Here is a 26,271-nt window from a genome sequence, read left to right as displayed (position 1 = left end):
TGACCAGGACATAAACACAGGAAACAACTTATGAAGACACTGTAACAAATACCATAGCCTGGTGAGTCAAGTAGATCACATGTGTTCCCAAACTGTCTCCGCAGCTTGCAGTTGTCTAACAAAACCAAACAACAGAAACACCTCACCTGTTTTTACCTCCCTAATAACCATTTTTCAGTCTTTCAACTCACAGCATTTGTACAGCCGTTCAGCTGTCTTCCTTGACATATAGGCCATGGAAGCTGTGCTATAGCAATTCTGCTTTCACCTCTGCTCTGGAACTTATTTTTAGAAGTTATGTGTAGTTAAATTGTAAACAATTTGAGTATATTAAAGACACTGAGTCCAAATAACTCAAACTTTTAAAAAAAATCTGTTTCTATCTGGCTCAGTTTAAAACACTATAAAACATTATATGCGGCATTCGTAATTAAACCCTATATTTATGTGAGATTTTCAAAGTGCTGTCATGTGTGTTCAGTAACTGGAGACTCCCAGTGACCCAACGAAAGATCAGGGGGCTATTATTTCCATTTCAAATGTGAAGAAATCATGGTTAAATAGTCCCTCTTTAGTTTCTATCTATTCTTAACCAAAAATGTTGATTATAAATCTTCAGACAATCACATCAGCTTTTGAAAGTCACAGTAAGCCCTTGATCTACTGCTAAGCACTGAGGCAAACAAAGGGTAGAACGGCAAGCATTTCTGCAGTTGCTGGTCCCTGCTCCACACAGGCCCCTGAATACACGCTGACTTAGAACCATGTAAACCGAGAAAGGGAAAGTGACATTTAAGAACATCATAACAATTCATGAAACCCTCTGAGGAAAACTCTCATTACGCCAGCTCAGCTCTGATGGAAGGTGCAGAATTCCACTTAGGACTACTAGCCTTGAACTCAGCTTCTTTCCTGTCTGATGACCACAATGCCCTTCAACCTCCAGCTGAGAAGGCAGGCTGGAGAACAATCAAGGACACTCTCCATCACTAAGTTGTTCTGATGAAGCCCTCTTTCATGTTTCTGAAATTCACTTTCTTATAGGAAAATACAAAGCATCTGACCCACGCATGCTCCAGAAATCAAAGCAATGTGCTGCTCCTGCTGGAGGAATGGGGCGCAGTCCCTCTCTGCCTACTTAGAAGACACACATGCCATGAAGGAGACACATTTAGAGGCTGACTCAGAAAGAGTGCAGGGAGGATGGAAGCCACAGCAAAGGAAAGCCAAGCAAGGCACCATGGTTTTTAACTTGCAACAAATACAGAAAGGAAAGCTGTGAGCAACTGAACAAAGACCAGCAGTATGTTTCTAGAACCCCCAAAAATGTTCCGGCAAAGAAAACAGAGGGCCACAGAAACAGCCCAAACGAATACACAGATATTAGGAGAACACTGCCACAAAGTCAAGATGTGTCAATCAGTAACAGACAGATATTCTAGCAGAGATGGGCTCCGCTCCTCCCTGAGCGCCACCTGGCTTGACACAGAGAAGTGTGCTGCCGTGGTCTGTCATCATTTCAGGGAGCACCTGCCAAGTTGAGCCAGTGTGTGGAGCGCTCACTTTTTACTGTCATGAAGAACTCCGTCCAAGGGAGGGTTCTGAATGTGTGCTGGGTGTTCGACTGTGAGTGGGTGTGGGTACGCCCGGTCATATGTGTGCAGATAGAGAAAGAGGTATCATCTGGATTTGCTGAGGGCTCTCAGATGGCAGTCACTGTCTGAATTCCCAGAAGGGTTCCCTGGGCCAGCTCTGGGTCTCACTGGGCTACGTCACCTCAATGCAGATGAGGCAGCTGAGGCACAGAACAGTTCACTCGCAGCCAGAGCTTTGCCCACGTCATGTGATTCACTGACAAGAACGAAAACCAAGCAGTGTGTCTCCTTTCACCTTCCTGATCTCATGGGTCACAGTCTCAAGGCTGTTGTTGAGTCATCTCCAGCACCTTCCACCAGCACACTTCCTGAGGCTGCCCAGCACCACAGCCACCACCAGAACACGGAGAGCACAGGGCGACAGGCTTTGGGAATCACACCAAGCCACGTCCCACCTGCTGCAGGCACATGGAGCACAGTCACAGCGCTAGCATGGCTCCTATTACCCCACAAACATGGTGCAGGCAAACACAGCCCTCTGTTCTTGGTCACGAAAAAAGATAAATTCAACTATGTTCCCCCGGACAACCTGTGTGGCAAATGCTCTGAAATGCTCTATGCTTCATTTTAAACACATTTAAAGTTCAAAACAATACAGCAGTATCCCAGCTGGTTATTTTGAGGTCTGACTGTACTGAGAATAGCACCTTACACACAGCAAGCACAAAATAAAAGTCATCATCGTCCTTACAACCTCTCTTCTATGCCTATGAGCACGTTCTTCCTTTCCTAGTTCTAGCCCTCCTGCCTCTGATTTCCTTTTCACCTGAATCACTTTGCTCTTTTCTTGGTACTTGCTGTCCGTGGTACAGCAAAGCTTAGCAGAACAAAATTCTCTACCTTCTCAATCTGGTGGACAAAATTTCTATTTTTTTAACCAAAGTCAGGTTTCATTGAAACCCAGTTAGTGAGGACAGTGATGGTGAACCTTTTAGAGACTGAGTGCCCGAACTGCAGCCCCAAACCCACTTATTTAGGACAAAGTCCCGGTCTGCGGTGGCATCGATGCTTGGCTGTGAGGGTGGTGCTGGGGCGACATGGCTCCAAGCTCACAGAGAGAGTTCTGCGTGGCCACCATGATACGCATGCCATAGGTTCGCCTCCACTAACCTAGGCTGTTCTGTACCTTCTACATCTGTCACTATCTAGAAGAGGAGCCGTTGTTTCCTAACATTACTCTCCTGTTTGTGGGGTAAAAATGCCCGTAATCTTGAAGAGAAGGGCAGTCATCATGCTGTTCTATTCATACCATCTAGACTTAGGCATCTGTGACTTTAAAACTTGTTTTATTGCAACTATTCATTGCTAAAGCCATTTTCCTAATTCTCAGTGGTATTAGTATTTACTGCTCATATATCCCACAGTCCACTCCTGACTTTGTTGACTGTGACTGCTTCATCTAAATATCCTATTTAAGCATGAGGAGCTTTCTTTACAACTACATTCTAATTCTATCTTAAATGTTTTACTTCTATAGCCCTTTTTAGAAACAGACTTCCATTTAATTTTTCTTCTGTCACGTCTTCTTTACTATACTCATCCTGTCTTCTGTCTTTATCCCCTCCTCTGCTGAGCTTTGACCTTGGGATTCATAATTTAAACTCTGCCTTGAACAACACTTTTAAGTCTCTTGTTTCCTGGACCTTATATCAAACCTACCCAACACAGACCCAGCTCTCGGCCAGTCCAGTATCTGCGTTTTAGCATCCCTGCTTAGGTTGCTGGGGACAGGCAGAGGGACAGAGGATAAGACACTGCAGTGTTAAGTCCCTGATGCCATTTCCACAACATCCGGTCCTGCAAACATTTTCAAGTTTGCCTAGTGTTTCCTATTGTCCACTCAGTGCAAAGGCTATTTTTACATGGCTCTACTTCTTCCACCCTTGTCCTTATCCGACAACTGCCTTCTACTTCACAGACGCTGGATAACATCCTTGAAAATAAAAACATATTGATTTAGGTTAAAAATATAAGGGAACACTTTTAGTTACCACATCACTCTCTCCCTGTGTTTAGGCATTGCCTCTTGAAAAGACTCCTTAGAGCTATATTTAAAGCTCTCAATAGTTTCTTTAAAGATTTAATCTTAGATGCCATGAAATTTTAGTTAATGCAAATAGGAAACACTGACTTGTGAAATTTCTCAAATTTAAATTTTATGGATACATCAGACACAAGTAAATCAAGTCTGGTAGTTCTTAATAAAGTTGGAGAATAAATTAAATGGAAACATACACATTTCAGCCAGATTTCTTTTGGCATTAACAGGCAATAAAATGATCCACCACACACTGCCAAGCGACAGAGTTTTGTAGACCACTTCTGAAGTGCAGTACGCAGTTTGTGGCAACCATCTGCTGCAGCCTCTTTACTTCCTGTCACTTGGCTCAAACGAAATTAAAGTATCGATGGAAACAATTTCTGTAGAGAAACTGGAAAAGTTAATAGGAAAGTCAATTAAGGTTTTCATGAGCTTATAGTCTTCTTTCTTGATACTGCTCCTGTTCTTAACTGAGAATAAAATATAAAACGCAAGAGCAAGTAGAATCTTCCAAGAACAAAGAACAAGATGGAGGCAGTTCTAGCTTAGGTAAAATGCAACACAGAATTAGACTAATCACAAAAGTCAAGTTGACACTTAATGGCAGGCATATTAGTAGAAAAATTCTAGTAAAATGGTAATTTCGTCTCTATAATAAAACACCGGGTATCTTTAAATGTCACTGTCAGTACTCGGCTTCCTGTCTCTGGGCTTCTATATTCTAGCCAAGGGGTTCTATATTTCCTTTCCCACTGACTTAAGACTAGGTTCTGATTTCATTTTTTTAAATATAAAGGAATAAAGTTCCCTGTCTCCGAAAACACTTTCACTATGAAGATTGGTTTACAAATTGTGTGGCTTGGAATTTTTGTCCAATTTCTTGTCCTTCATTATTATAATTTTCTGCACATTTGAAGGACCTGGCCTGGCTTCATGGGTCATGTCACCAGGCTCAGAAAGCACCCGCTCACAAAACCCTGTTGATGTGCTTTCTGTCTGAGCAAACTGGCACTACTCTGTGATCTGCTTGCCCAGTACTGTTCTCCTTCCCTTATTCTAGCAGTCTTTCCTGGCCCTTAACTCTATGAACCTTGGGTATCCTCTAGTTCTTCTACCCCAGCAGTCTCCAGATCTCTCTCTCACTCTCTCTCTGCTCTCTCTCGACAGTTAGTGAGAACTTCCCAATTCCAGAACAGATGTATAGTGTCTTCATCTAAAACATGGTACAACAGACCTGGATAATCAGCACAGACCAACTAAATTCTATATCCAGTAAAACAAAAAGTTTGTAACTCAAAATTATGTCTTTAGTTCATTTCAAAGACCAACATAAATTATTTCTTTGTCTTAAGTCTACATTTTTAGAATAATAAAAATATTATTTTATTTCTTTTTGAATTACACAGATAGAATGTTGTCTGAGTCACTATTTTCATGTATTTCATTTTATTGTTGTTTTTGCTTTGGTCTTTTTCAGAAAGGGTCTTGCTACACAGTTCAGGCTGGGCTTGAGCTCACTTTGTAGCCCAGGCTGGTCTTCAACTTGCAACAATCCTCCTGCCTCAGCCTCCTGAGTGCTAAGATTACAGATGTGCACCACCACACCCGGTGATTTTCATGTATTTTAAATCTGAAACCACAGATATATTTAGGTAAATGGTGTATACATGCACATTAATGTACTTAATAGTAACTGACTCAATTAATTTGCTGATTACTACTCCATGCTGCAAATGCGGATACACAGAGGGAGAATAGACTAATGCATGGACTAGATATATAACATTGGACTGAATTTTTGCAGATGATGCTTATAATTTTGAAAACAGTTTCATTGCTTCTTATAAGCCAAATTGAGAGACGAATTAACATGGGTAAACTTGTACTACTTATGCTTTTTTTTAAAAAGAAGCAATTTGTTTATTTTTATTTTTTGAGGATTTAAATTATAATTATTAATGCAAAATAGTAGTACAAATGAATGGTTTTCACTGCAACATTTCCACACATGTCCTTGCATGCGTCGATCACCTGATTATGTCCACTTTTCCTTCAACCCTCTCCTGGCCTGCCCTCTGTCCCACTGCCCTACCCTTCACCTCTCTTCTACTCTCAGGGCTCCTTTTGTTTTTGTTTTTTCCCTTTCCATCCATTTGTAAAGGAAACAATTTAAATGCACATTTGCTAAAACAAAAACAACTTAAGAGCTTTGAAAGCCTGTTACCATGCAGTTACCATGTGACTCCAATCAGAGTTACATGGTAATTTTTCTGCCCTGAAAGAATACTGTACAAAGAAGAAAAGTAGAACCTTTGGCAACTGATTGTGGGTTAATGTTGTAAAAATGTGAAAGCTTAAATATTTAAATACAATATGAAAAAGTCCATAAGCATTAATCCTTTTGTACTAGTTTTTGGAACAACTGAAAATAAGAATATTAAAATGTTTTCTAAGTTCATGTCTGTGAAGCAACACAGAAGAAACCATAGCCAATTACAGTGGTGAGTTTTTACACTCAACTCGACAATTGCTAACAGCCACAATTTTGTATGATTTGATATTTTCACAATACTGGGGTCACATAAAGTTAAATAATTTAGAAGCAAAAGAAATACTGAACCTGATATCGATAAAAAGATGACTAGCTTACTCTGGATAACTTTCTAAAATAAGCCCTAAGGGCCATAATATTTCAATAAGCAGCACATGGCTCCAGAAACAGAGTCAAAATGTTTAAAATGGTTGTTAAGTAAATTAGACACAGAAGCTTAAATATCCCATGGCTTTTGTTACATAGTAAACACAAAGAATAAGTACTTTCAAAATCAAAATAAACTACAGGCAATAGAAAATAGGGAGATGGAGCCTTTGCAAATGGGAAGGAGATCTAGAGATGTGGGGACAGGAGACAAGAGGAAATAAAAATAACGGTATTAGATATATACACCATATGTACTGTGAAAGTGTACAAAAAAATAGTAAAAATCCAACAGAAAAACCCAGGAGTTCATTGGGAAATTCTGGGTCAGGATGAGATAAACTAAGCACACTCCACATGCTTCTCCCACTGAAGGCATGCAGTGGACCCCAACAAGTAAACGTTATCATGTGAAATTTTTAAATTTTTTTTTTAAAGAGTAGTAAAAGAAAAGAAAAAGAACAATAGCAGCATACAAACATCACAAACACAAACAAAACAAAGCAAGAACATTAAAAGTGATACAGGGCTTCAAAACAAAATGATAGGAATTAATAGTGATTGTTATATTACATATTGTTATCTTCAACTACATTGCTCAGATTACCACATGTAAGAATGGAAGATTGTTCAAAACATTAAAGAGAATAACAAAATAATTATTAGATAAAACATTAGAGATAATACAGAGTTTCACTAGTCAAGATGTAGGAATTCACCAATGGTTGTTCCATTGCATATTGTTGTCTTCAAATCAGTTGCTCAGATTACTAGATATAAGCATGCAAAATTGGTCAGAATATAAAAAATTTTAAGCATTAACTGTTTCTTTCAAAATAGCATCAGACATCAGCAGTACAGTTATCCCAGCTGTTCTTCTATATATCATGTGAATTTGGGAAGAAGACCACAATTTGGAACACCACTGAGCCAGCAGTAATTACACAACACTTTCCCTTTGCTATATGTTTTAGCCTGGACTAGGGTCCACCCACAAAATGGGAAGTGGCGCTGTCTTGAAAAAAGGGAAGCCAGAGAGAAATTTTCCCCATGACTTTTCAAGAAGGTGAGCACGGTGCTACACTGTGACAACAGCATGACAATAAACTTCCACGCAGCGATTCATCCAACCAGTGAACGTTCACTCAATGATTCATCCAATGATTATTTACTGAGAGCTTGTTAGAACTGTGCATTTTTAAAATCAGTGTGGAAAGTCAATAAAAATGACAGTTCACTGGACTGTACCTTCTAAGAGAGGGAGACAGCCAATAAACAATGGACCCAAAAGCTAAGAATGTCTTACAGTAGTTGAAAAGGTGCTAAGTGCTTTATAAATATAGGCAATATAGCAGGGCAAGGCCAATAAGGAGTGCAGGCAGGGGAGCAAGATAACCTAAGCAGGGTTATCAGGAAAGACTCATTGGAAAAGTAGATCTCCAAATGCAGATTGGAAATGGGGAGTAAGGGTGCAGTGCTGAGTAAGGAGGGGCGAGGAGGTGGGACACCTGTCCAGAGGGTGTAAGGAGAGAGTGAGTCTGCTTTGCTCCAGGTCAAGTGAGGTTAGTTAGTGGCCACAGGAGAGGGAACAAAGGGAAGAGTCACAGGATGTGAGGCGAGAGGGAATTTGTGGGGTAGAAAAAACATACAGGTTGTTATTCTTCTTTTTCTTTTCTGTTTTTTTTTTTGGTGGGGGGGACCAGGAATTGAACTCAGGATCCTGTGCTTGCCAGGCAGGCGCTGTGCTGCTGAGCTATATCCCCCGATCATGTGGAAAACCATTAAGGGGCTTGAAGGCCATTATAAATTCTTTAGCTTTTACTGGAAATAAAGAAGAAGCCACTATAGGGCTTTGGATACAGGATTGGTATGATCTGGATTGTAACTTGAAGGGATCACTTTAGAGCCTATGTTAAAAATATGCAATGTGGAGGTGATACCCACAATAGCACAATTTACAGCAGTATTTTATAAATATCACTCTAAGTAGGACAACGTGATCTCACACAAGTGTGTATGAGTGTGTGCACACGTGTGTGCACATGTTTTCATTGTGGAAACCCGATGGGGACTGGGTTCCATAAGAAGTATCAAGGAAAGTATCAATTCATGTATTCATTCATGTTCTAAAGGCAAGTGCATCTCTCAGGCAATCTTCAATAAGCGTATGCCTCACAACTGAGCTTTGATCGGAACTGAGCAGGTAAGCACCTGTATTATTAATCTCTGGCCAGATCTGAAGGGCAGGTTTATTGCACTGTCAATCAAAAGTATAACCACATGCTCTGAAAATTTACAGTTAAATAAAACAAGCTGGTCTTTATACCACTTGAACCAAGGCAAGTTTTGGGTATCACCAACTGACAGATATGATAGTGAGGATAAATGGTGGTAAGATAAATAAGATGTCTCTTTTGGATGCCTGTCTTGGTAGAAAGAAACATGACCTCTTCTCTCAATCAGGTTCTTGCGCAGAATTAACTGTGAGGCACTCAAGAATATAAGCAGGAAGCTGCTGCTCTAACACCTGGACAAAGGAGCACTCACAGCCCGGGTTCTGTGCTCCATCGTAATGCTTCCCAGATGAAGGGCTGCAGACTGTAAAGGTAAGATTGATTAAATAATTGAGTATTTCATGTTTGTGAGAGAAACTGATGTTTTGAACATCATTTGTGTACATTTGCATGTGAAACTGATCTTTTACTTTATATATAAGTACAATTACTATATTGTAGAGGACCCATTAAATTTTCCAACACTAGAGCTGAGATTTAGCTCAGTAGTAGAATGAATCCTTAGCATGTGCAAAGCCCTGGGGTTGATTCCTAGCATAACCATAAAAACTATTATTAAATTTTCCACCATTCAACATACTTAAAATTTTGAGGACTTTTTCTTACTTGTAGAGGACTCCCATAATTAATAAGTTATGATACATGAAAGATATCCGTCAAAATAATCATCATCATTGTTGAATTTTATATTTGCTTTCTGAAAAAAATTAGTAATGACAGTTATCTAGGCTTGGTAAACTCTTAGCCTATGGTAATAAAATACTATGCCAATTTTACATGAATCAGATGTATAACACATATCCCACCACATACCCCAACATGGAATATTGGTTCTGAAAGTACAGTTTGCATCTTATATGTTACATCAAAAGTATAAATAAGTCTTCTGTTGGAGGCAAGGATGATTTAAAAGGAATGATTTCTTAATGCTAAGCATGTGGCTGGCCATTCTATTCTTATTTCTTACAAAGGTAGACTTGTTAACTATCAATTACATGGGAATTGGTTACCATTTATTACAGATATATAACATGGCAAAAACATGACTGGAAGAAGTTGGATGCAGTCACACATATGTGGCATAGCAGATAATATTCCACATCATTCTGGTTATCTAAGGTAATGTTCTGAACATGAGATCATGTGTATGGTATTATACCTTATGGCATTTAGTGGTATGGAGTATGTTGCGGAAACATGAACAGTGGCATTGTAGTAATCAAAGAGAACACTTGAGAATACAGAAATTATAGCATGAGGTCAATACCACTGTTTCAGAAACTCACTTTGCAAAAGCTGCAATCTTGTTGAAATAAAACATTATCTAAAGTATGTTGAGAAGGAATGAGAAAGTATTTCTGAATAGAGGGATTCTTGGAACGATAAGTATTGCAGATTGTGTTTTAAAAAGTAGCTCAGGACCTGGGGCTCAGGAGTGGAGTGCATGTTTCACAGGCACAAGGTCTTGGGTTCAATGCCCAGCACCAAATTCTAAAACATAAAACGTTATTTCAATTTCTTCACTGGACAGCTCTTAGAGCCCTTAAAATTGTAATTGGGCTAGCACTCTTTAGGAGGGAAATAAAGGAAAGCAACATTTCAAAATTTACCCTAGTTTACATGAAAAGACAGTTCACATCATCCTGTGAGCTGGACACAGGGTCAGCAGAATCTTACAGATTTCTCCTCACCCTCACTTTCTGATTAAAAAGCTTGAACATGGGTTCTAACAAATCCAATGAAGGACTTCTGGGTAACAAAATAAAGTAACCTCCATGATCTATACATTAGAATAATTTCTTAGCAATATTTTAAAAACTGAACCTGAGGACAATGGTTTTTTTCATTTATATCCCACTATACACTTTTGCATGAAAAGAATTTTGGACTCCCATCCTGTGCCCTGTGGAATGGCCAGTTTCAATTCTGTTTTCCAGCTGATTCTGGGCAATGTAATAATACCTATAGACAGATTATAGATCCATAAATGTACTCCTTTCACCTGAATATACTTCAATCTAAAATACCGAACTTCCTTCTGCTGTAGCTCAGTAGCACATGGGTTCACACACAAAAAAATCAAGAGTAAACTAAAAGATCTATCCCTTTTGCTTGTTGTATCAAAATTGGGGCATACAGAAGGACAATAACACTGCTTTTTAGGAACCACACCCAAGATGCACATTGTAGAAGAATTTAGGCTAATGCAAAAATTCAGTTAAACATTTTTAACCTGGTCACACTGTCAGAGGCTACTTCTATCAGTCAATATCTACTGAGGCTTATGGTGCATCTCAATAGCAAGTAGCTTGGAGCTTGTAAAGAGTAAGCTAGGTTTGATTTCCGATTTCAGCAAGCTGGGCTTCACAGGAAGGGTCAAGTAGACACAACTGTGGTTAGCACATTCACTGTCAATTCATACTTCTCTCTAGAACATTAGATCTTCACTAAGGTATTGATCAAATTTTTCATTTCAACAAGTAAGTGACTATTTCTGAAAAATAAATCATTTTCTTCTTGTAAATGGATGGGCTATTATTCCATGTGATTGGATTTTTAAAAGAAAATTCAAAGTAATACATGAAGAATTTAATTAGTATTGTGCCTGACAGACATTGAGTTATCTAAAATCTGAAGGAAATCATTGTCTTGGTTTCAAGTGATTCTGACATTCAAGTCATAGCATAAATAACAGACAAATGAGCGGAACAGCAGCGTGGCAGAAATGGACCAAAAAATAAAAAGAAAGGAAGAAAGAAAAGATTTAAATAGATTTCCACACAGGTGTTCAGGCAAAAATAGTATTTGTCAAGAGGATTAAAAAGCAACATTAGAAAATGATCTGTGCATTCTGTTTTATATATGGGAAACATCTGGCTGCTTAGAAATATTTAGACATTTTAATGTTTTGCTATATAACTAATTGCACTATACTAATCCATGAATATCAAAGCACTGTATATTGTGGAGAATTTATTAATGATTACACTTGGAAGAGGACAAGCTACGTTTTGGTGCTGTTTGGAAAGCAAAATTAATGGTAGCTTTCTAGGGGCTGGGGATTTAGCTCAGTGGCAAAGCGCCTGCCTGGCAAGTGCAAGGTCGTGAGTTCGGTTCCCGGTACCGGAGAAAAACCAAAAAAAAAAAAGAAAAAAAAAATGGTAGCTTTCTAAACCAAACATGGACTTGATAAAGGGGAATGCTGAATTCAGGTGATAGGAGCCAGGGTCAGCCTGGTTCTGCTGCATTCTGTGGGGCTTCCAGTTTTGCAGCTACCAGCAGACAGCTTCAGAGCAGTGTTCGTGGGTTCCTTCCTATCTAGGACATAAGTTAAAGAGGGGAGGTTTAATCTGGCTCAGAGCTTCAGGGAACTGAGTCCATGGTCACTGGCTCCAAGGCAGAAAATTTATGGCAGAAGTATATGGTGGAGCAAAGGTGCTTAGTGCATGGTGGCTGGGAAGCAGATCAAGGGACAGCATCACAGAAGGAGAGACCAGTGACCAGACAAAGATGCCAAGGCCACCCCACAAAGTCTACCCAGACACACCCAGATGGGTGCAACACCAATCCATGCCAAACCCAAGTTGGCACTCGCTCCTAACCACAACAAGTGCACTTGGGACGTGCACCTTTCCCAATAAAGCACAGCCGTCATGAGTCTGGAAGCATGGAGGTTAGGAAAAAAGGCAACTGGGCCCAGATTCCAGATGGCTACAAGTCTAGCACTGACCCAGGGCTGGTAGGAAGACCAGATACATGAGGCTCCCCACTCTCTCCTGGTTCCTCCATACTCATCTGAGACAACAAAAGTCAAGTGTGGTTTGGAGAGATGCTTATTTTTCAGGTCAATGTTACACCCTGCAGTTACTTCCTTCTCCTCTAAAGCCCCATAAGCACTGCAGGAAATGAGTGAAACACAAGACAGGGTTAATATTTTCCAGATTGACTGGATGGGAGAGTGAAAAATTCAATAGTGTAAAAACGCATTTCCATTGGATGGTAGGGTTTCTTCTATTATAATACTTTACAATGATGTTTTATTCCCAAAGAATCAGAAATAAATAACTGATGACTTATAGACATGGCTATTCTGGACTCGGATCACATTTTCCTACTTCAGAGGACAAGTTGCAGAGGAAAACAGAAAGCAATGAAAATGGGACTGTTGAGAGTTTGACGGGTAACGTTCAGAGTTACTCCAGTCAGGAGTGGAGTTTGAGTGACTGCAATAAATTAATCTACAGTGTAATAGACAGCTCACAGTCATGTTTTTTCACTTCTGTGTACATTTTTATAATAAGCTATATTTCCCGATTGTCTTAGAGAAGAAGTTTAGGGTTGGTGGGCAGTAGACGCCAAAAAGCCTCAGGTTTATTTTGAGTCAAGACAGTTTTCCTGTTTCATCTGACCAAGTGTTATTATGGAGAGTGGGGGAAAAGAAATCTCTGGGTGAAATACATTCTAAATGTATGATAATGGATTCAGCATTTGTATTATGCCTAAAATTAAATTTGGAGGTGAAAATTATGCCCCAGAAGGTAATGAACTACCGTGCTGTGTGGTAGTAAAATTAATTTGGAGGAAGATAAAATATTCACTCATTCAAGAAGATAATAGCAAGGAAACCTGCTTTTCTGCTATAACTATCTTCAGATAGTTTGAGGCAAAATGACCTGTGCTTTTCAATATAGACCATTTAAAATCTAATATAAAATAAATTTAGCATCTTAATGCAGTTTTAGTCATGCACTTTTATATTCCTTCTCTAGTACTGAGATTTTGAGGTGTTTAGTGTAAGGCCCCTCAATCTTGAGTCACTGAAAATGAATCACCCGCACTTTTGTGTAAGATGGTAATGAGCGAATGCATTTTCAGGTCAACATTACTTTCTCCAGTGATCTCTTTGTCCCTTAAAGCCCCATAATCTTGCAGGAAATGAGTAAGATCCAAGACTGGATTAATATTTTCCAGATTGATTAGAAAATTGTTTCTCAAGTGCTCTCATGATGATCAGCGGTGCAGCTGACCATAACAAATGCTACAGAAAATACAAATTAGATAGTACTAAAAGCCCAGGTCCTTGGCATGGGAGGGGATGGGACGGCCCAATTCCTCATGCTGTCACTAGTGATGTAGCACTTAAGGGATGAAGCTCTGTAAGTATTGCAACTCTGACTGCATCTTCTGGGAAGGCAAGTTGTTTTGAGTCCTCAGATTTTAATAAACCACTAGAATAAAGTATTTCTGACTTTTCAGAAATTTCAGTTTTTTCTTGTCCTTTTGTATTTTAGAAAAACATCTCCCTTAAAAGTAACATAGTCAGAAATGCTCGTGCATTTATAAATTAATAATTTCTATAAAGCAAGCTAATCGAGACAGCATTAAGAACATAATTGAGCAATTTATTAAATAATTCCAATACATGGATGGGTAACGTTATACTATGACTTATCAAAATTACTTATTACATGAGATATAAAAAATAGTGAATGATTACATTGAACCAAATTTCATTACACACTGCTGCTAATCCCCCTGCAAGACTCCCCTTGCTTCAAATACCTTTACCCCATCTTGCAGGCCATTCTGCAGCAGTTCTGGAAGTGCTCTTTCATGAGTGTCCTCAGTTGTGCTGTTGTGGCTGCCTTGATGCTCTGAATTGGTTCAAACCACCTATCTTCCACGGTGAGTTTGACTTTGGGGAAGAGCCAGAAGGTGCAATGTGCAGATCGAGTGAAAGGTGTGTAAGGGTGTAACACAAAGAGTTTATGAACCTGCCTTTCTGTGGGATGGTACTTGACAGTAATAGCCACTCAAGCTTTTCATATACCTTCTAAAGAAAAGGGAATTTCCAGGATTGCTTTACAACTTGGCAAGAACAATACTGTACATGGGTTTAAGTGTGTGTGTGTGTGTGGGGTGTTCTGAGAAGAATTCCCAACATGTCTTTCGCCATAATAAACTTTAAAATTTAATATTCACTGTATATTTTGATCACTCATGGATATTATATATTTTAACATTTAAAACTACTCAGAACATGGGCACATTTTAATGTATCCGGATCACTTTCAACCATTAAGAGATAATAGCACAAATCCTATTTTCCTTTAAAATTTATCTCAATCATGTATGTATACTTTAATTAATATATTTTTAAATACATTTTTCAGTTACAGTCATACAAATGTATTAGGACATACGAAGTTATAGAGTGCAATGTTTGAATTATAAGGCTTGCATAGTGTTTCTTAGATAGTTATTGAAAAAATACATAAAAAAATCACTGAAACTTGATAAAGGAAAGGAAGGACAAACAAAAAGAAGGGAGACAACATGATGAAAAAGACTACGGTAACACAGTAGACCTAAGGCAGGGAAGAATTAGATCTCTCTGAAAGCACCTTGAAATCTATGCCGATTTTCTGAGCGGTGCACCCCAGTCAGCAATCGCAGATCTATAGGAGAATGGGAGGTAGGATAGCGAGGGAGCCCCAGCTAAGAGGAGAGGCGAAGGGCTGGGTGGAAAGGGTTGTGAGCCTGGTGCTAGAAACTCCAGCTCCCAGGCACAATCCTGTGCTGAGCACCATGGATATGGAAGGGGAAGATCTACAGAAGAGGAAGAGAGCACACAGGGAGGACTGCGTTCATGGTGAGAGCACTTCTCGGATTTCTTCACTGCAGGAACTGCCCTCTATCTTCAAGGCTTTGTGTGGCTGTCTTTCCCTCTCCTACATTTCCACGAGCATTCGTCTTTCTGTACATCACACAGATACACACACACACACACACACACACACACACACAAATAATGAGTCCCATTTTGCTGCCTCTTCCATTGTGAATGAAATACTCATTAAATCTGTAATTTCACTACCCAGGGAAGAGGACCCAGAAACTCCAGAGTGGTAATTTCAAATAGATGGTAGCTTTTCTTGGTGCTCCTGAGGTGAGCCAATGAGCTACGTTCATTACTATGTCAGTCCCTCCTTTTCTTCTGCGCTCTAGTTTCCAATATACTTTAGTGCACTGTACTGGTAATGACTCGCTCCACTTTAAGGAAAGGAGGCTTCACATCAAGAGGTGATATATAACTACTTGTCAATGTATAGTTTCTACACACGTCATTTTAATGCTTCTACTTCAGCTACAGGAGTTCTGACACATACTGCTTACCTATGTTTAGAACAAATGAGAAGTGCTTTCACTGAGGAGCACAATGTATTTGTGCCATGAAAGTAAGGATTTAGAAACAAAGAACAGGACCCAAACAGAAGAGACACGCAAACATTATTGAATTAATGAGTATCTAAGAATGAACAAGAAAGGCTGCACCTGCCTTGACACTAAAAATAGTACTGGCAAATGCATATCAAATAGTAGTAAGTCCAGATTCATCTACTTGAAAAGAAATAAGAATTATATGATGCTCTAAATATAGAGGAGCCTCACACTAATTATACAAGAATGACTACCATCAAGTGACTGCTCTGGTCCTCTTCAGGACAGACTTGGTGATTTTACATCACCAAGCATCAGGCCTGATCTCTTGATAACGTCCCACATGTGGAGCTGATCAACCACCCCACTTGCTGTCTAACTTTAAGCAGTACAGGTAAACATTCTGGCTTTTCATATACTCATGGGAAATGGTGCTACCAGTAGTTTTCAAATCTCTCTTTGGAACTTGGCGGTACAGAAAATTCCAGAGGGGATTCCTCAGAAAAATAATACATTGTCAAGTATTTTTCCCAACAATTACTATTTAAACCACCTTACAAATGTATCAATTGTTCTGAGCTAAACTCTTCCTTTGAACTCTACAATTATATGAATGAGTTCAGATAGGCATGCAAATAAAAGCTTTTACATAGGAAGCATTTTCTGTTACAAAAAAGGCATGTATTTGAGGCCACGGTAACAGGGTACTCAAATAAAGAATTTTTGGAAATACTATTATCCTCATTCATAAAAGCATAAGATTGATAGTGTCCTTCACACAAGGGTGATCTGTGTTTTGCTGTATTTTGTTTGAAGGTTTACTTGTATTGTGTCGCTGGCTTATGCATTTATTAACAAGCTGTTCACCCTCACAAATCAATATGCTCCTTTACATAAAGAAAGTGAGTCTTTTTTGCATTTAAAAATATACATGGGATTAGATGATGTCTGCACTTTGTGGAGGAATAGTTTTATCTTAAAACCTATATTATTGTAGCTTGTCTATGTACCAGTTTAAGGAGAGCCTTTATGTACCTTTTACTGATGAGCGTTCTCCCTTCACTTTTCAAGGAATTTCACTTTGATTATAGTGTCTATTCTTTGTAATGGTCTCCGAATTCTTCAAGTAAGACTATTAGAAGTGAGAAGGAAAGGGCAGAAGAGGGGTAAAATGTAACTCTTCTTGGGGAAATGATACCACATGGCATTTTCTCTCTCTCCAGTGTGCCCCCGGGTAACCAGTAAGACCAATGGATGAGGTTGGGCCAAGGATTATAAGACCCAGTCAGCTCCAAATTTATATTGACCTAAAGATAAATACTGGTTGCAAAATGTAAAGTTTCAGGTCAGAGAAGTAACTGAAAGTAATCACAGTTCCTTAGAATTCTAAAAACCCTATCTTATTATAAGAAAGAAATTCAAATGTCCACATTACAGTTATCAAGCCCTAAAACCCTAAACTTTAAACAAAGAAAATGAAGAATATGGACCAAAGATATGTGAGACATGGCAGTGATCTAGAAGTGAGGAAGATTTCAAAAATCACAGTTGACTCGTTATGTAAAGAAAACAATCTCTAAGTGATGGATTTCTCTTTACATGAACAACATTATATAGCTGTGATGACTGAGTTATCAGAATAATGCCGTTACTCATCAGTAATTCAAATTTCACTCCCATGTTCATTGGCCTAATCATTTGGGGAGAAGTTTCCTGTTTGCATGAATAATTTTTGAAGAGTTAATTAGTTAAAATTACTATATTTTCAGTATGTTTGAAATACATTTTAAAGAACGCTATCATTTTAAGTACCCACTTCACAGGAACCTAAATCATTCTTCTTAACTAATGTTAGAATTAACAACAAAATCCCGAAGTCCCTGATCTCCTTTGTGGAACAAAATACTTTATATTTTGGATGTCTGGATATACTCCTGAATTCCATATATTTTGATGAAATATTAATAGTTTATCCTCTCCTGTCTTATTTTTGGCATTCCAGATGAAAAACTAAGAGTGACTACAAAAAGACAAAAGATATAATCTGCAATAGAAACCTCAGCATAACATCAGGATTTGAAGATAGGCTTCAAAAATTCTGTGTAATACAACATTCTTACAAGAGTATATTACTATTATTATTATTCTCTTGTAATTATTGATCATATTCATCTCCAAACCAAAACCCAAACAGCCAATAATAAATATCATATGCAAATATTAAATGTGTTATTTACTGTTTTATCCAAATCTAGTTTATGTTGCTTATGAACAGCTTTGTCACTACAGATAAATGTCTAACTTGGTCAAATTTTAGATATTGTATTCTTTTTTATTACCTAATAAATGTTATTGTGAGTAAATTAGGGTTAGGAAGTCAGTGTGTTTTTCTGTGCAGCACTGCTTACACTGTAAACCCATTCAGTCGTGCTGTCTCCATGCCCTCATCTCAACTACAACCACCATTTACCCTTCTCAGACTGATGAGGACAACAGAATCTGCCTATAGCCCTCTACTCAGAATGCCCTGCTGGCCTTATACTCTAAATAATGTCACTGTCCCTCCCCTATGGAAAAACCTACAATTATGAAGTATAAGTAAACTATTAGTGTTTTAATTTTCCCTACTCAGAAACATTCTAACAATCTTACCCTCAGAATTGTCCATTTCTGACAAGGTGTTATCATGGACACATTTATCAGGTAAACCAATGCTCTGCCTTGCTCTCTGATGCCATCCACAGAGACCTGGGAGCTGTGTTTACAGGTGTGGTGAGAGGGGTGGGGAGGTGCAGGAATAGACCACGCCCTCCTCCCCACTGCTACCTCCCACATCTACACTCATCCTAAGTCCAGGGAGGGGAGGGAGACAGAGCTGTAAATTTAATTTTAAAGAAAAATTATAATTTCAAGGGGCTGGGGATATAGCTCAGTGGCACAAGCGCCTGCTTGGCAAGTGCAAGGTCCTGAGTTGGATTCCCAGTACCAAAGGAAAAAAACAAAAAAAACAGAGACAAAAATTATAATTTGAAAATAAGCAGACTTCTTAAAACCTAAATGGCCTAAGACTTTTCTTTTTTTATAGGAGAATGAGTGGAATCCTATGTTGTTTATTCACAGTGTGATTAAGAATTAAAAGAAGGTGATTGGACCTGGTGGTAGTTCAGCAGTGGAGTACTTGCCTAGCATGTGTGAAGCCCTGGGTTCATTCCCTCGTACTTAAAAAAAAAAAAATTAACAAAATGACAATGTTTACAGAAAAATAGAACTAATTTGGGTTTGCAGCACACTGAGAACAAAATGCAAACCATACAGGAAAGATTGTGCTAGCATTTAGGTTCTTGTATGTGTATCTTTACTCTAGAGAGGCTGGGCAGAGCAAACAGAAGGGAAACAGCAACAACCAAATACCAGAAATAAAGGAAAAAGAGACATTTCTTCAAGTCCTCCGGGTTTCTCATGTAAATACTGTGGGGAGCAAGCAGCGCCTTTTTCACTCTAGCTCACGGAAAGAGTTTCCAAGCAATAAAACGAGATCAGCTAATCAAGGAAAGAGACTTCAGAATAAGTTCGCAGTGTATCTCACATAGATGCAAAATTAGCTGTTTAAAGAGCAAGAACTAATTGCTAGAACACAAGTTGAGGACATATTTGAGGAATATATAATTTTGCGAAAGAAATCTATTTTAAAATGTTATAGTCTTAAGTTTTTGTGGTTCCAATTTTAAATTCTCAGTATGAAATAGCATCTTTGTTGGTCGTCAGCACCTTCCAGCAGTCCATCAAACTCCCCTTCTCTCTCCTTTTCTCTGTTAGTTCTCTCTTTCTGCATGGCAGTCACCTTTGATAGCAGGCTTTTTAAAATTTAAAAAATCACTTTCTGTTTCATCATTCTTGTCTACTCTCTCTTCATGATTATCATCCTTATCTAACCAAACAATTTCCCAACCTTGTCTCTCATTATCAATATATATTAAATAATTCTTCATCCTCTTTATCTTTTAAATTTTGGAAATAATTTTCTGGGTTTTAAATTCTTTTGGGGGGGCTAAATTCTACTAGTACTGTCACAATGTAACCCATATTCTTAGACCTAGGCCTGGCATACATTTGGTGGAATAAATAGAACAATTTATTTTGATAAACTTAAGAGGTAATAGTCTTGCCTTGGGGATCAACCCTGTATTTGGATCTACAACACAGATAACTTTTGAGGAATGCTCCCGAGCCCACATGTTAAAGACTACAGTATTTATGGAATTGCAAAAGCAGTTCTTTTGATTATAGTAGCAGCTAATGAAGAAGAAGTAACTCATCAAAATGAAATCAAGGTGCTGATTTCTCAATCAGCAGCGCTAAAGTGGCCTTGGATTTCAACAATGATATATCATTGCTAGCTGTGGTCTCAGATACAATGATGGTTTAGTTATGTTGTAAGGCATAGGTCTTTATTATCTGTTATAACTTATCAAGTAAGAAGTGCTCAATTGTAGGTGATCATGAATTTCTCCAACAAAATAGGAATATGATCATAGTGCTATAGCAACTCAGGAACCACTTCCAAGCAAGTATTACATCAATCCATGTGGCTTTGTGCTTATTTCCATTAGCTGCCACACTATTAGAATACAGTTAATTACAAAAAAGAAAAGGGAATTAATTGGTTTTTAAGAGAGCAGTATGAGGAAATTCTTGACAATATTCTAACAACCACAACTTTGAAGGAATGATATCCATGCTATGAGTTGTGCTTCCTGCACTGCACTGACATTTATTCATTTATTTTTATGTTATAACTTTATTTTGCTATAATGCTTTATTATGCTATAAGTTTATTTTGTTTTAAGATGTTGTGATAAAGTTTGAACTCGCAGAAGCAAGCCAAAATGTGTCTGCTACCTCCCAACTCTTAGATTTTTCTATTTCTCAATGTTAGTTTCACTGGCTGGTGTTTTGATTTTTATTTTTTTGTTTAATATACTGTTTTCCATATATACTCCCCTGTATAGAAGACTGATGAAGTTTTCACTTTCTATCCAAAGACAGTATGAAGTTCACAGAGACATTTTTCAGTCTTCATTAGTACAAGTCTGCAGTACACAAGGTCTCTCTTCTCTGTGTGGAGTTGGTACATGTACATGACAGCTTCACTCTGGTTTTCACCCTTTTCTTGTCCCTCATCTCTTGATCCCCATCACGTTTGAGAAAGATTTATCTACCTACTTCCAATCAATGAGCTTTCATTATGTCTTTATTCATAACTTGGGTTCCTCACATAAGAGAAACCATGGTGTATTTAAGCTGTGTATCTGATTTATTTCACTTAACATGATGGTCTCAAGGTGCATCCATTTTCCTACAGATGACTCAAGTTTATCTTTCTTTATGGCGGAATAGTACTCCACTGTGTATAAACACCACATTTTCTTTATCCGTGCATCTACTGATGGGCATATAGGCTGCATTTTTACATTTATCATTGTTATGGCTTAAATCTATACGTTCCCCAAAGCCTCCTGTGGTCATCGATGGAGCTTTTCTGAGGTTGCTGAGTCTACAATGTGTGACAGTGGGATCACAGATGTGACGCTAGGATTGATTCATGGAGCACTGCTACGATTAAGGGTGCCTCACCCTGGGCGGGCAGCCTGGATAGAATATAAGGGTCAGGAAGAGGGCTGCTGTTGTCGCTGCTTGCTGCTTACTGCTTGCTACTTTGCTGCTTTGCTGCCCTCCTGTCCCCTGACTGCCATAACAGCTTCTCCTCTGCAATGCCCCTCTACCATGCCACCCTGCCTTGGAGCCAGCTGACTATGCACTGAAACCTTCATAAACTGTGAGCTCAATAAACCTTTCTTCCTCCTTTACCTTTGGTGTCAGATATTTTGTCTCAGCAAAGACAGAAGTAAGAAAATTGCCTTCCAAAACTTAATGTAAAATTTTCAGCACATAAAGTCTAGATCTTCCTCTATTTTATAGACTGAAAATAGGTGCTTTCTTCTGTATTTTTCTTATATCTAGTTACTGTCCTGCCTGACCATTATTAGCATTTTCCTGTTTCAGAGCAAGAATTAGTTTTTGAAGAACGGAAAGGAATTTCATCTGTTACCAAAAGAGAAGGAAAAGATTTTACTTTTCCTCCACAGTCATACTCTTAGTAGGTTTTCCATAAGCATTTCTACAATCTCTAAAGGGAATGTCATGGATGTGTTTGGATGCCCCACAAAGACTCCTGTGGTCACAGGTGGGGCTTTCTTGGAGGTGGATCTAGAGTGTGCAATGTAGGGATTAAGGGCATGTGACTACTAGATTAGTCCACTAATTGGCTTGGCACATGTACTAAGCCAAGTATCCTAGGTAGACTACAAAATGGACAGAAAGAAGCTTCTCTTCTCACTTGTGGCTTGTTGCTTGCCTTGTTGCCTTCTGCCTGCCATGAAGGGTTCTCCTCTGCAATGCTCTCTCCTATGGCACCCCGCCTTAGGGCTAGGTAACTATGAACTGAAATCCCTACAAATTGTGAGCTAAATAAACCTTTCCTCCTTTAACTCTGGGTGTTGGATATTTTGTCCCAGCAATGAGAAAAGTTAACTAATACAGGGAAATAACATCCCCAACTATGCCACTTGAAGAATTATAGCTATCAACAAGTCAGATGTCCAATCTAATGAAGGAAAAAAAGGGACCTACAATTATGTATATTTTTCTCTGTGCTGAACTGACTTAAAAGTCTTATAGATAAATCTAGTACAGGATACACATACACATGCAAACTTTACTTAAGGTATAAATGATATGTGTCTCTATATCTATCATTTATCTATATATATACATTTTTCTTTAGATTATATGAATCTCTAGCAGTGGTCACTAGACTCTTAAGCCAGGTATGACAGAATGTTTTCAAATTCTGTTAGCTTTGATAATATTAAAATGCTATGTATTATCTGTGTTGAGACTATGACAGAGCTCAGTAAAAAGTGTTCAATCTCAACTGTATCAATAACACAGTACTGGAATCGGTTGTTTTTGTTTGTTTGTTTTGTTTTGTTTTGTTTTCCCTTTTTTTTCTTTCCATGGGCTGGAAACGAAACTCAGAACACACTCATGTATGTTTTGGTAAGTGGTCTGCCACTGAGCTACACAACCAGATGTATAGATATTACAGCAGGTGACAAGATAATCTCTCTGTTGTTGGTGACCTAATGATAATATCCTACCTGCATAGAAACTCTCTCTTCATCATATATATACCTTCAATGAGTGACATTTGGCTGATTGAATCATAATTCTACTCATGAGACAATGCAATGTTTCACTCCTTAGTTATTAAGCATTAGTCAAACTTTATAATTCAGTTTAATAAAAGAAATCACCTGCCAATTTAGTAAAATAAAGCATTGTCATTATTTTGAAGTAACCTGTTGGTTTGGGCTAGAAAAAGGGAATTGTATTTGGGGTACTTAGGGCCCTATCAAAACACAACCAGTATTACTATACATAGCAGTCCTGGTCCTGCACTATAACAGAAAGGAATAGAACAACATAGAAAGGCAATGTGTTCTTATCCATCTAAAGGGAGGGGAAGCATGTTAACATTATTGATGCATATATTAACTTAGGATTTTATATCTCTTTTGTCATTACTCATCACACAATTTATTAACAGTCTTAATCTACAGTTTATAGACAAGCACACAATATAAGGGAAAATTTAATGCAGTTGTTCTTTGAAATATTCTAGATTTAAAGTTAGTAATTTTCAAATTAATGTTTAATTGACCTGCTACTGTATGTTTGGACAAAATTCCTGTCTGCATGAAGACAAGCAAGCTGGAAAATTTGCCAAGGGTACTATAATTCTTTGTCTTGAACAATTCATTTAAGTACTGAAACTTGAATTGGTTTCCACCCTTTTATATTATTCAGTCATTTCAGAAGAAATTGTATGTTCTACTATTGGTACTCTTGGATGATTTATAACCCCTGGACACAGAAGAAGTTGCATAAATTCTGCATCACATACAGGAGGGAGAAGGTACACTAACATGCAGAGCTGCTTTATTCTGTAAAGGAATAAGATGTCAGTGGAGTTTTGGGGTCCTCCCTGACATTAGCCTTCTGTGTTAGTCTATCGTATTTGTTACAATCCTTTACCAGTGATGTGTAAAACATCAATATCCAGCAATGATGGCATTCCTGTGAACTTTAATATTTAATATCAGAATGGACTTGGATAATTAAATGATTTTAATATAATGAAACAAACAAACAGACATTTCTGTTTTTGCTCCTCACAGTTCTATAGATGAGTAAAGTAGACAACACTATCCTTTCCTTGGTGCTGAAGCAGGTAAAGCAAATGGGGAAACAGTATCAGGCAGAGTTACTTTGATGGCAAAATGTATAAAGACAACACTGAGAAAGGCATCAGCAGCCTTCACTATACTTACACATTTATATATGTACTAGGTGTGTGTGTGTGTGTGTGTGTGTGTGTGTACGTGTGTGTGTATACACACACACAAAGGTGATAAACCCTAAGGAAAATTAAAGTGAAGAAGGCCAGAGCATAATGGGACAATGCACTGATATATTCGATTGGTCAGTCAGTAAAAATATGAGCAAAATATAACAAGATTGTACAGTAAAAAGTAATGGAAGAAGCTACTTTAGACTGCATGGTTGGGGAAGAATTTCCCTCAGAGCTAACATTAGAGGTAATGCCTGAATGCCAAAGCATTGTTGTGCTACTATCTCGGAGAAGAATCTTCAAAGGCCATTGGGGAACAGTGAGCTTGGAATGTTAGATGAAGCAAGCTAGGATGCCTGGAGCCCATAGGGGGCAGTTTGCAGAACTGAAATCACAGATCTCTACAGGCAGCAAGGTCACAGAAGCCACAGTGAGGTTACTGCACTTCACTGGGGTCTCCACACATGCTGCATCTTGCTTTGGGGGTACTACTTCCCAGATATGACCAGATACTTATTGTATTGTTCTGCACAAGTCTGGGTACGTTTGGCTGGCTACTATATCAATCCCACAGTCAAATACCATGCCAAGCACAATGCTAAATAATTGGGGTGCGGTGTGGACTGAGAGGGACACCACCAGCGCTGGCTCACGCGTGTGTAGTTCAGGGGAGGAGAAAGTGAGATATATTATTGACACTTACAATAAATCCCCCTTTTATATGCATTACCCTATTTTAAATTTGCAACACAACTGTGATAGAATTCATTATAATTATCTTCATTTTAAAGATTAAAAAGCTGAAGCTCTGAGAATTTAAATGACTACAGTCATGATATGCATCCTATGTGAATCACCAAAGGTGTGGTCTGAACTAAATATGCCAAAACTCCTCACTCAGTATAGCAGTAGCCATTTCATTTGAAGGCAAAAGGAACAGAAAACATATCATCCACATCCTTAAGAAATATGAAATCTATTTAGAGAATTTTTCAGATGCACTTCAGATAACAGCTTGGGCAAAAATGCTATGTGCAGTTAAGAATACTCAGATTGGTTTGGGACTATTCTATAACCTCCTGACAAAAATTAAATTTTAAACTGGGCATATAAATAATGTGGCTAGATCTTGATGCATTTATATTCCACAAATTCTCTGATTTTTTTAAACTATTCTTAAAATCATTGCCAATCAATCTTGCCCATTTCCTGTGAGTTTATTGCTTAGCATAAATATCCAGTTTCTTCATTTTGTAGATTAATCTTATCTCCTCACTTTTTATGCTGAACACTTCTGTCCAGACTCTGCAGAAAACTTTACTCAGCACTTCCTTCTTATTATTTAATTCCCAGCTCCAAACTGGATGCCAAGATTTCTATGTGAATAACCTCTTCCTAGAATGCCAAACTGTTCCCCTTAGGAAATGCCACTCATTTAATCTCTATTTCTTAGAAAACCAGTGAATTCCACTCCACTTGCAACTCTGAATTTGCTGTCTCACTAAATGAATATTCTGTTTTTCTCACTAAGTGCAGCAAGTGTTTTTTTTTCTAATTTTGCTCGAAGTAGACAAATGCTTGTTTCTATTAGTTTTGATTATTTTATACTATATCTTATAATGAGCCAGTACCTTGTATACTAGCACATAAAATATAGTGAATCATTTAAAATTATATAATTGCCTTATTTGATATAAATTATATATCTAATCTCTTTCCCTTCCACTATACTGGCAAATATTAGCAAATGTTTTCTATCTTAGTTGTAAAATTACAAAATTTATAATTTTTTTTTTTTTTTTTGGTTTTTCTCTGGTACCAGGAACTGAACTCACGACCTTGCGCTTGCCAGGCAGGCACTTTTGCTGCTGAGCTAAATCCCCAGCCCC

The 26,271-nt window shown here is 38.2% G+C and overlaps 1 protein-coding gene across 1 annotated transcript in view; it reads right to left on the bottom strand.

Moving 5' to 3' along the window:
- Window positions 1-26,271, bottom strand: part of Khdrbs2 (KH domain containing, RNA binding, signal transduction associated 2) — a 457,500-nt gene that overhangs the window by 223,007 nt on the left and 208,222 nt on the right. The window lies entirely within an intron of this gene.

Source organism: Chinchilla lanigera, unplaced genomic scaffold (assembly GCF_000276665.1).
Source record: "Chinchilla lanigera isolate Chin_1 unplaced genomic scaffold, ChiLan1.0 scaffold00101, whole genome shotgun sequence".
In the NCBI taxonomy this organism is placed as follows: Eukaryota; Metazoa; Chordata; class Mammalia; order Rodentia; family Chinchillidae; genus Chinchilla; species Chinchilla lanigera.
Note: the sequence above shows the minus strand (reverse complement) of the source record. Positions and strands in the feature narration are given on the sequence as shown.